The sequence below is a fragment of the Lepidochelys kempii genome, chromosome 6, assembly GCF_965140265.1.
Source record: "Lepidochelys kempii isolate rLepKem1 chromosome 6, rLepKem1.hap2, whole genome shotgun sequence".
Classification (NCBI taxonomy): domain Eukaryota; kingdom Metazoa; phylum Chordata; order Testudines; family Cheloniidae; genus Lepidochelys; species Lepidochelys kempii.
Window position 1 is genome coordinate 21,489,554 of NC_133261.1, and position 11,926 is coordinate 21,501,479.

Sequence of the window (11,926 nt, forward strand, 5' to 3'; positions counted from 1 at the left end):
ACTTATTTCAGGGTGGATTAAAAAAAATTAAATTATTTTTAAGAACATTTAATTTAAATCAACCTAAATACGAAATTACTACAATCTATATTAAGGCATGAGATTACTATAACCTATTAAAATTAAATTAAAAATTAAAATTATTAAAACAGTACATGTTTACTGCTTAAATAGTAAAGAAAGCCAAGCCATTGAACCAATGGAAGTCATTGACTAAGCACTTGGAACCAGAGTTTGTTGAAGTGCTAATCCAACTTTTCACAGCAGTAACATCTTCTGCAGGTACAGAGAGAATATATTCTTCATTTGTTTATTCAACTAATTCAGTTCAGTAACTAGTTCATTCTAAGTTGAGAAACCAACTAGAAGTTGAAAATGCAGGAACACTTTCATCTTCCAATCTATGAATAAGAAATGGTGACAGAGGACAAAGTCTACTAATTCTAAAATCTTGAAGGACACAGTTACTAGAAATAATCAGTTCAATGCACTAACTACAGATAATACTTTTATTAAATAAGTCAGTTAAATATGCTGGATACATAAGAATATGTAAAATTAAGCTAGTTTTATTTAACTAAAACTTTTAACATGTTGTTTGGGCATTTTCAATTGAATTTCAGTTTCCATCCAAATGCAGCTTGACAAGTTAAAAATGCAGCAAATAAGAAGTGTGTATTTCACCATGTGTTAACAAAGTGAAGATTAAGAATCTGAATAAATGTATGTTGAGCTATATAGAATTGCTTAAATAAATGTGAATAAAGTGTATCCTCCTGGTTAACAAAGTACCAAGTTAACAGTAAAGGCTTTATTTGGATGCAAATCAACAAGTTTTAATGGTTACCAATCAAGGAAAATAACTAAAGTCCTACTGCAAAATGAGATTAAAATAAATTTAAATTTATGTTTCCTGGTTGCTGATTAAGCCACAAATGAAAAAAGACTTAATTTTTTCATTTAAAAATCTACTCACCTAATATATTTAAAGCAAAAAAACAGGCCCTTCATTTTGAAGATATTTACATTGCAACACAATCAAATTTCATAAGGACTAACAAAACTTTAAAAGCTCCAGGTCGGTTCCAAGGTGTTCAAAAATGGAAGAGCAGATCTAGTACTAATTCATAAGTTGCAAAGTATCCATCTGTATATTTCAACTTCTTAGGAATAATGAACATTTACTCCAAACTCTCTGCAGGAAATTCAACTGAATGCGAAGGAATCTTACTCCTTCATAGCTCTGGAGTTTTGTTACCTCATGGATGTTTTACATATGGCTGAAAAAGCAGTATGTGAAGGCCAGAGATTGGATACTGTATTAGTACCCTACAAAAAGGGGGAAGGATGGATCTAGAGACTCCTCTGAAAATACAGAGTTAGTAACTCAAAAAGAACAAACGTAGGAAAAGTTAAAGGTTCTGAAGCCAAACAGCACACAAATTGCTATATTCTGATATGAGACTAGACAGCCAGGTTCGACGAGACCGCCTCAGGATACTTACCTTTATTAAACAAACTGGGAGAGTGTTACAGAAGTCCAGTCCTTCACCCCAATACATTTTTCCACAGCAGACAGCCAACTGGTTCTTACTATCATCACTTTTACTACCCCAAACTCAATAATTGCTTGCTCTTCAAAAGAGATTTCAGAATGTTCTTGATCACAACAAAAGAAACTTACAGCAGTCACAATAAACATCACTGCACTGTGGTCATGCAGAGTACCACTGTCCATAAAATCAGAATAATGACAAATGAAAGGTCATTAGGTCACCTATTGCATCTTCCTGCTAATAAAGGATTGTTTTAGATAATGTTCAAGAGCTTTGCCAAGTCTAATTTTTAAGTCACTCAAGCAACAGCATTTCCAATACTTTCTTTGGAGACTAATCCCTATTAGCAAATTCTTCCTCCCATTAGGATATATTTTCATTACTCAATTCCATCTCAGTCTGTTATATTCCCCCTTGGACCTCTTAATATGTCTTCTCATTCTTTAGTGCTAACATACTTCAAGTTTCCGTAGATTATGACCATATACTCCTTTACGGTCATTTTGCGAATTTGCATTTTTAAACTCTAAAAGTTTAGAGAAATTATAATTTAATCAATGAGGATTCTCTCTCTCCTTAATAACTGTTTAACAATAGTTTTCTAGTGCTGAACTGCACTGAGATGAAGAATTTCAGTCTCCTTGGTACTAATCCGTCTGCATTTTGATACCTCAAAATAGCACTGCCATTTTGCCAACAGATTGCACTGCACCTCCTTAGTTCTGTCCAGTTCCATCTCTCGGTCTTTTTCAACCTCATATTCCCAAATACAGTAAAAGCTTTGTTATCCAATGTATTGGGGGAAATGGATGGTGCCGGTAAGTCAAAAATTATGGTTAACTTAAAGAGAGGTAGTTTGGGTGCAGGAGGGGACTTGGGGCTGTGACGCAGGAAGAGGTGTGGTACCTGGGCTCTGGGAGGAAGTTTGGGTGCAGTAGGAGACTCTGGGATGGGCAGGGTTTAGGGTGCTAGATCCAGGGGGCGCTCACCTCGGGTGGCTCCCCATAAACAGTGACATATCCCTGCTGCTCCTAGGCGGAAGCACTGCCAGGCATCTCTATGCGCCGTCTCCGCCCACACCTCCCATTGGGCACAGTTCCCAGCCAACGCTGGTTGCAGAGCCAGCGTTTGGGGCAGGGGCAGTGCATGGAGCCCCATGGCTGTTCCTCTGCGGAGGAGCAGCAAGGATATATCACCACTTTTGGGGAGCCACGCGGAGCCAGGTAGGGAGCCTGCCAGTCCCATGACAACCAGACTTTTAATGGCCTGGTCAGCAGTGCTGACCAGAGCCACCAGGGTCCCTTTTTGACCAGGCATTCCAGTCAAAAACTGGACATCTGGCAACCCTATTGAAGATCAGAAATACCGGTTTATAGAGCTTTCTGGTTGGTTAAGTGTCAGATAACAGCTTTTACTGTAACTCCCTTCCATTGAGTAAACCTCTCTCTGGCATCGCTAATGTGCAACAGCACAATTTAGACAGCACTCACTGCATAAGTTTTTGTATTCAAAAGGAAGAGACAGGGGAAAGATTGAGGAACAGATGGGAAGGCAATTTAAAAAGAGGGACAGGGAGGCTGACTGGTTAGGAAAATTGTGCTTGTATACTTTAAGGTTCTTTCTGATGTAGAGAGGTCTGAAAGGTTCTCTCACATTAGAAATAACAGGAATACCAAGCAAGATTACTGAGTGATTTTAAGAGTCTTCGGTTTTCTCCATCCTTTGCTAAAGGAGGCTCTGTTTGGGATATAAGTGCGGTTTCCTTTGTTCCATTCCCCTACCAATCTTGCTATTGTGGCAAAACCATCCCTTCTGACAAAGCTTTCCATCATGCCCTTACGGTGGTCTAACTAGATAAGTCTGGCCTCCGCTGAAAGCTCATTCCACAGCCTAACATTCCACACAAAGATGGACTACAAGCCGTCAAGAACACTATCCCCGATAATGTCACGGCTAACCTGGTGGCTGAACTTTGTGACTTTGTCCTTACCCATAACTACTTCACATTTGGGGACAATGTATACCTTCAGATCAGCGGCACTGCTATGGGTACCCGCATGGCCCCACAGTATGCCAACATTTTTATGGCTGATTTAGAACAACGCTTCCTCAGCTCTCGTCCCCTAAAGCCCCTACTCTACTTGCGCTATATTGATGACATCTTCATCATCTGGACCCATGGAAAAGAAGCCCTTGAGGAATTCCACCATGATTTCAACAATTTCCATCCCACCACCAACCTCAGCCTGGTCCAGTCCACACAAGAGATCCACTTCCTGGACACTACAGTGCTAATAAACAATGGTCACATAAACACCACCCTATACCGGAAACCTACTGACCGCTATTCCTACCTGCATGCCTCCAGCTTTCACCCTGACCACACCACACGATCCATCGTCTACAGCCAAGCTCTGCGATACAACCGCATTTGCTCCAACCCCTCAGACAGAGACAAACACCTACAAGATCTCTGTCAAGCTTTCTTACAACTACAATACCCACCTGCAGAAGTAAAGAAACAGATTGATAGAGCCAGAAGAGTTCCCAGAAGTTACCTACTACAGGACAGGCCTAACAAAGAAAATAACAGAACGCCACTAGCCGTCACCTTCAGCCCCCAACTAAAACCCCTCCAACGCATTATTAAGGATCTACAACCTATCCTAAAGGATGACCCAACACTCTCACAAATCTTGGGAGACAGGCCAGTCCTTGCCTACAGACAGCCCCGCAACCTGAAGCAAATACTCACCAACAACCACATACCACATAACAGAACCACTAACCCAGGAACCTATCCTTGCAACAAAGCCCGTTGCCAACTGTGCCCACATATCTATTCAGGGGACACCATCACAGGGCCTAATAACATCAGCCACACTATCAGAGGCTCGTTCACCTGCACATCCACCAATGTGATATATGCCATCATGTGCCAGCAATGCCCCTCTGCCATGTACATTGGTCAAACTGGACAGTCTCTACGTAAAAGAATAAATGGACACAAATCAGATGTCAAGAATTATAACATTCATAAACCAGTCGGAGAACACTTCAATCTCTCTGGTCACGCGATCACAGACATGAAGGTCGCTATCTTAAAACAAAAAAACTTCAAATCCAGACTCCAGCGAGAAACTGCTGAATTGGAATTCATTTGCAAATTGGATACTATTAATTTAGGCTTAAATAGAGACTTGGAGTGGCTAAGTCATTATGCAAGGTAGCCTGTTTCCTCTTGTTTTTTCCTACCCCCCCCCCCAGATGTTCTGGTTTAACTTGGATTTTAACTTGAAGAGTGGTCAGTTTGGATGAGCTATTACCAGCAGGAGAGTGAGTTTGTGTGTGTATGGGGGTGGGGGGGGTGTGAGAACCTGGATTTATGCAGGAAATAGCCCAGCTTGATTGTCATGCACATTGTGTAAAGAGTTGTCACTTTGGATGGGCTATCACCAGCAGGAGAGTGAATTTGTGTGGGGGGGTGGAGGGTGAGAAAACCTGGATTTGTGCTGGAAATCACTTTAGATAAGCTATTACCAGCAGGACAGTGGGGTGGGAATAGGTATTGTTTCATATTCTCTGTGTATATATAAAGCCTGCTGCAGTTTCCACGATATGCATCTGAGGAAGTGAGCTGTAGCTCACGAAAGCTTATGCTCTAATAAATTGGTTAGTCTCTAAGGTGCCACAAGTCCTCCTTTTCTTTTTGCGAATACAGACTAACACGGCTGTTACTCTGAAACCATTCAAGAACAATTTATCTCCGGCTTTCATACACTTTATCCTAGGTTTTGCAAACCACATTGTTCCAGAGGAGCACACTAATGGGGGGGGGAGAGAATTGCAGATGAAGGTAGAACTACTGATGGACCTGGATCCTGACCTACTGATGGCCTTAAAGATCAGAAGCAGGCTAGTAGCAAGTGAAGGAAACAGGTCACAGGGGATGCATTAAGGAAGCCCATCCAATTAAAGCGATGGGCTCCTGCATACTGCTGCTTCTATTGCCTCCACCTTCCCTTCCAGATACAGAGTGGATTCAATCTGCATATGGCCCAATCCTCATCTGGGAAGAATGGTAAAGTTTCCTGGAAAGATGGAGTTAGAAGATGACATTTTTCAGTACTGATGCTACCCTGTACTCTAGGTTAACTGCAGAGTTAAACAGGGCCCGAACACTTCTCACCACTTCGAGGAAAGATTCAATTCGGGAAAGAGTGACCCAGGTAGTTCTTCAAAGCATTTCCCACTTTGAAATGTTAATCATATGTTTTATAGGTTGAGTTTGAGCCAGTTACTCATTGTATATTGTGAGCTCTCAACTGAAGAGGCAAAGATGTTGAACCTTTAACAAAGAAGTCATCTTGCCAAAGCACTCATTGGTCATTAAAGTCAGAAGTGTTAAACCAAAAGTATTTTAAATGCTTAGACTACAGGGACAATCCCTTCTTTCAGTTGCTCAGGTTTCAGTGTTTTGAGATGTTGTTTGAGTGAAATTAGAAAAAAAAAAGATTAACATGTCTAGTTACACTTCAGAAAATGATCTGCCAAGTGTTCAATTTGTCTTGCACTGAATTTATGAAGAATAGCCTAAATTACAGTATAACATGTGCTAGCCTTAATTTATGTGTAAACCTAACTTTTGCACAAACTACAGTACACTATGCATGATCAGTTCTAACAAGTCTTCTTAAATACATTAGCATTTGAGACTAAAAAGCTCTTTCACCAAATTCCTGATCTCACATGTTTTAGTTTAACTGGGTGTTTTCCTGTAGTTTAAGGATCTCTGTAACCTAAACTCTACAATGTCATTTTTAGCTGAAATAAAATTTCACTGTAGTGTTACAGACAAAAATGACCTTAACCACCCCGATAGCACAAGAGTCATTATTTCACAGGGTGGATAAAAATCATGATTTTTTTTTAAATCTGTTTTGATTTAAAATCAGATATTTTTGATAAAATGTCTTTTGAGGAAAAAACCCTATCTAAAGATAGCTTTAATTAAGATACATTATAGCTCAAAGATATCTCATCATGGAATAGGGATTATACATTATAATTCTATAGCATAAGACAATATATTCATGTAATGTTTAAGAAAAGTTTCGTAAATGAGTTCCAATAATTCATGGATTAAGGAACCAATCTTATGGAGTTCCAGGGGCTTCCGTATAGATTATTTAGGTTAATCTTTCTATCTACCTAATCAGACTCATTGCTCACTGTAAAAGATACCATCAGAGATGCTTAGTTTTGCAGATCTCAAACTGTGGATTTGTATTTCCAGAGGTAACATGCTTGTTAACAGCAAAAAAGTTAATAAATAAATAAATGGAGAGAGAGACTTGAGAAACAACAGATCTCAATCAACCCTATTGTCCCTCTGCAAATGTGTGTACACAGAGTCAATCCCTTACCTCTCTCTAAAAGTGCAAAGTTTCAAGAAGTTCAATGAACAGAAGATAGTTGTTGGCAGCATAGATCTGGACAAGGAGAAGAAGTCTGGAGATAAATGTGAGAAGGGAGGGACAGGCAGTAGAAACAAAAGTGAAACTGTTTGAGCAGCATATTCCAGAAGTCTTGAGGTCTTTCTGAGGGTAGCCTTCATTGATCTGAGATCTACCAGACCATTTTCTCACTAGAAGGGACAACCTATAATGGCAGCTGGCCATAAGACAGACCCAGTTTGGGAATAAGAACTATTCAAGAAATGTGTTTGCTGATTATGTTTTAAAGAAAGTCATACCAGTGAACTGGTGGAAGTCACTTAAGCACTTGGATTCAGAGACTGTTGAAGTAAAATCTCACTTTTAAATAGCAGTAGCTTCTTCTGCAGGTGTAGAAAGAATATTTTCTTCCTTTGCACTAATTCATTCCAAAATTGAGAAATCATTTGGGATCTAGAAAAGCTTGTTTTTCTTTTCCAGATTATGAATCGGAAAATGAAGGTGAAGATGACTGAGTTAGCTGCAGAAGCCAATATTTTAAGTTTCTCATGTTGACCTGGGTGACATAGAAGATTTAATTCTGGGTGTTTTTTTTAAAAAAATTTCTTTTAACTATGTCAGTTAAAAACAATTTTAACAAAAACAAACTTGATTTAAACAAACTTGAATGGTTAACTAAATTCAAAAATTCATATGCTTGTTTTGTTAAAATATTATATGTTTGCTGTTGAAAAAAAAATCCAGAATACATAACGTTGTTGTTTTAGTTAAATAAAACAATTTGAATGTCTGTCTGGTGATGTTCTCTTCCTAATACAGCATGGCAAGAAAATCCTCCAAATATTAATGACTAACCTGTTGCACTGGAGATAGCACACTTTCCAAGGTCTACATAAATATCTGATTCATTTACCTTTGGTAAATGAAATAACCAACCAATCATTCATTCATTTTCTGATATAGCTGTAAAACTAATCTGAAAAGTTTACAAAATAAATCACATTTAAAATGTATAGTGTGTAGCTTCTACAAATGAAACCTACATCTATCTGAGTTGTGAAGAATATGTATTAAGGTTATAAACAACCAACAAGAATGCACTTTTTATGTAGAAATCTATGATTAAATCGACTCTTCCTGACTAGTGATGTAAATCAAATCCACCCTGTTATTTCATACACAAATTATTGGGTTTTTTTTGTTTTTTTTTTGCAGAAAACCAACATACAAGTTAAGGAGCCTTACAGATTCAGGAAAGAAATCACTGGTATAAAGAGATTCCTTATTTTTTCCTTGAATTTCTAAAGACACTTTTGTGATTTACACCCCAATCCTACAATGCGTAACATGCAGATGGCCTACTGTGCCTGAGAAGAGCCCCAGTAAAGTTATTCTGGGCACTATGTATTGAAGGATCTGGTACTTACAAGTAAAGAATTAGACATCAATGAACAATTTTAAGATTCCCTTCAATTTTAAAACTGCAGCTCTAATCCAAATCTTATTTGGTAGAAAATAAATTATGTACAGCCAATGATCATGTATACACAGACATTATAAAGTATGTTTTATGAAAAATAAAACCAATTGATACCTTTAGGAAAGAAAGCTAGAGAGCTTTCCCGAGCTTTAACATTCCAGTAGAAACAGGCACTCATGCAGTGTTTGCAATTCAAACACAACAGAGAATTTGAAAGTGAAACTAATTTTTCATTGATAAAAATACAAGTAAATAAAGAGCATAAATAGTAAAGAATAATCAGAACTCCTTCCATTCAAGATTCAACACATTAGTAACATGGTTAAAGGTTTTAACCTCTGATTTTTAAGCTAACAGCATCCAGAAACTTTTCTGTAACTAGTAAGTTACAAGAATAGAGACATGTTTCTTCTACTCAGTTAACATCTACTCAGAAGAGATCTAAGTGTTCTATAACAGCTTTCACTGGTTACACATCCCAAACAGTTCCAACATAATACCAAAGAATCAAGTATTTTGAAAATGTTTAGCTCTAACATTTTATACCCATCTATACTGATCTCCAGGCACATCATGGGACAGTCTTAGAGCTTCAATTCACTTTTCTACTTAGAAAGCACTCTGAGGCACTAAAGAAAAGATCAGAATTAAAAGGGAAACTGTCATGTTCAGTACAGCCTAAAATTCACTTTTTGTAAAAGAACAAAACACCCAAGGTTTTTTGAGGTTTTTTTTTTTTTTTTTTTAAGTTAGAACTAGCCAAAATGTTGCCACGGTTTTAAGAATGAGCACATGAACCACTAAGGCACTAATTTAGAACACAAAGAGCAAAACTGAGTGTGAACAAGAGCAATAACTCGTCTGTTTTCGTTGTCCAAACTGAGGAACATAACAGCAAAGAGGAAACCAAGTTTCAATTTAAGGAGTATAAGCTTCCTGGTAGTGGTGCTGCTTTTGCTGGATGCTTTTAGAAAGAACACTTTAACTTGACAGCATCCCCTTGATAATTCATCTAGTTTTCCAACAATTTCTAAGAACCAAGACAATACAAAATCAGCGTTTCTTATTCGAGAGGTTTAAAAGAATGTTTACGGGCCCACTGAGAAACAGTTATTACTCAGGGATTCTGCTGGTTGAATAATAAAGTCTTGCCACTTGTACTAACGAAAACAGATATTAAAATCCTATGTGACACCCCGAACAACATAAGATAATTATAATTTACATTAAGTGGAACAGAGTAACACCTCCTCATACCCAACTTCAACATCTATCTTGTACATCTAGCCATCCCTGACCCAGAGATGAAATCCACACCTGACCTGTGCAACTCAGCGAGGAAACACATGCGTCTGCAGGCTTGGGACAGACAGACCCAGAGAGATGGCTACGCTGTGTAGACAGACCATCCCACACCTTCCTCGAGACAAAGCTCAAAGGTTGTTCAGGTGTTCGCAGAAAGACCCCACTTCAAACTAACACGCCCAGTTCTAACTAGTAATGTGAGAGAAGAGCTGTAGTGAGAAGACAAGCTGAGAGAACACAGCTGGATCCCTTTAACAGAGGCAACAGGCGGTAAAAGTAACACCGGGTCCCTAGTGATTCAGTACCTCCTGCTGAGTATCGCTGGAAAGCCGGTGGGGAGGGGGGGGTCGCACATGCCGCCATCTGGGGATACAGTCAGTGCCCCTCCAGCGGGACGTGCGAGGGACCCAGAGGAAAAGGAACCCTGGGAAGCCGCCACCCCACACTCGCTGACGGGGAGAGGGGAGCAAGGGATGACCTGGGACTTGGAGATGGGGAGGGGGGTCGACACAGCCCTACTCCCCAGGAAGCAAAACAACTCAGCCAGGCCGCAAACAAGGCCGCCGACCCCCCCCCTCCCCGCCCCCCAGCCAGCTCAGGCGCAAACCGGGGACAGGGGCGGGGAGCGGCCCCCAATCGCAGGAGGAGGCCTCGAAGACCAGCCTGCAGACTCCGGGGAACAGGAAGACGCGCCCCCCCTCCGCCCCCTGCGCAGGGCGGGGGAGAGGAGAGCGCTCACCGGGCCCGCGCATTGGGGCAGAGCGTCAGGAAGGGGGAATAACCCCCCAGCGGTAGTTGACTCAGGCCGTGGCCCCTCGCACCTCCCTACCTCGGCGAGCGCGTCTCCCCGTCACGGGTCCCGGTCTGCCTCGGCTCAGACGGGAAAACGAGCGCTCGCCACCATCACCGACACTTCAAGATGGCGGACATATCAGATCCTGTGAGCTCTCCTTTGCTCCCCCTCCTCGCCTGCCAATCACCCTTCCCTGACACGCCCCAGTCCCCGCCGAGCCCACTTCCATTGGACAATAGCATAGCCGCCAATAACACGTGAACTACAGCACCAGTGGACTAAACGGGGATTGAGGGCGGGCCGAAAGGGATCCCAAAGGCCAATCGGGGCGTCCGGGTGGGCCCCTCTAGTTTCCCACCTTCACGCCTTAGCAACAGCTTAACGTCACAGTGACAGGCGTGTTAGTTCCCCAATCAGAGCCGCGAGTACAATTTAAAAATAAACCGGGTTAGACCAATCAGTTGGTAAAAGACTCGGACTGGTGTGCGACCAATGGGGTTACATAGAAGGCGGATGGAAGCCGAGGGCCGCAAACACAAAACTAGCCTCGCCCATCACGCCTCCCCATTGGCCAACGGAAGAAACTGTGCCCTCAGCGGAGAAGGGAGGTAGCGAAACTGCCTGACAACAGCTTGCCGCTCGAGGAACCGGGGAGGCGAGAGTAAGTCTCGCGATCAGGAAGGTGCTTATGTGTGAGTGACTGAGAAGGCTTCTCACGGTGTGGGGAATTAGCTCAAATGGTAGAGCGCTCGCTTAGCATGCGAGAGGTAGCGGGATCGATGCCCGCATTCTCCAGAAGACGGTATGTTTTTCACCATGGGGCTTTCAAAAAGTTCCTTTCTGGCTTATGAATACACAAAAACACATGATTTCAATTATTTGTTTAAAAGTGCATGAGCCATGGATTGCAAATGTTGAATTTGATTATTTCCCCATATATTTTGGTAAACGGACTATGCCTTGACAAACCCCAGCAAAGGGAACTGAAACCCTACAAATACACACGTTCCCTATTGAATCCTGCAAAATAACAATTTGCACATGCACATTTTGCCCTCAGAAAAAGCTCACAGGTTACTAGTGAAAATAATTTTCCCATATCAGTTACATCCTATTGGGAAAAAAAAAAGCCCCTTGGGTTCAATGGGTTCTGCAAAAATGGGCTTGGGCTAGTTGCATGTTGTAACAGGACTGTTCACGCCAGCTAAAATGAATGGATCCCTCTAATACACACACCCTGGTGGGTGCACCTGCACCTCCCCAGATTTCCATACCTAAGATCAGGTAAGTGCAGGCATACGCAGCACGTTGTTGCCAGCTCCCACAATTTTTATTA

General features: G+C 41.2%; 1 protein-coding gene and 1 non-coding gene across 16 annotated transcripts in view; one reads left to right on the forward strand and one right to left on the reverse strand.

The window, feature by feature from the left end:
* Window positions 1–10,773, reverse strand: part of PPP6R3 (protein phosphatase 6 regulatory subunit 3) — a 138,525-nt gene extending 127,752 nt beyond the window's left edge. For 10 of the 15 annotated variants that reach the window (XM_073347063.1, XM_073347060.1, XM_073347070.1 and 7 more), the window contains exon 1: window positions 10,627–10,772. The gene's annotated coding sequence lies outside the window, so the exon portion shown is untranslated. Of the gene's footprint in view, window positions 1–10,626 lie in introns of all 15 variants that reach the window. The other 5 variants (XM_073347074.1, XM_073347073.1, XM_073347071.1 and 2 more) reach the window with 1 other exon arrangement.
* A 539-nt stretch (window positions 10,774–11,312) lies between these two features.
* TRNAA-AGC (transfer RNA alanine (anticodon AGC)) lies at window positions 11,313–11,385 on the forward strand. Its single transcript has one exon. It is a non-coding gene; the product is annotated as a tRNA-Ala (tRNA).
* The last annotated feature ends 541 nt before the right edge of the window (window positions 11,386–11,926 follow it).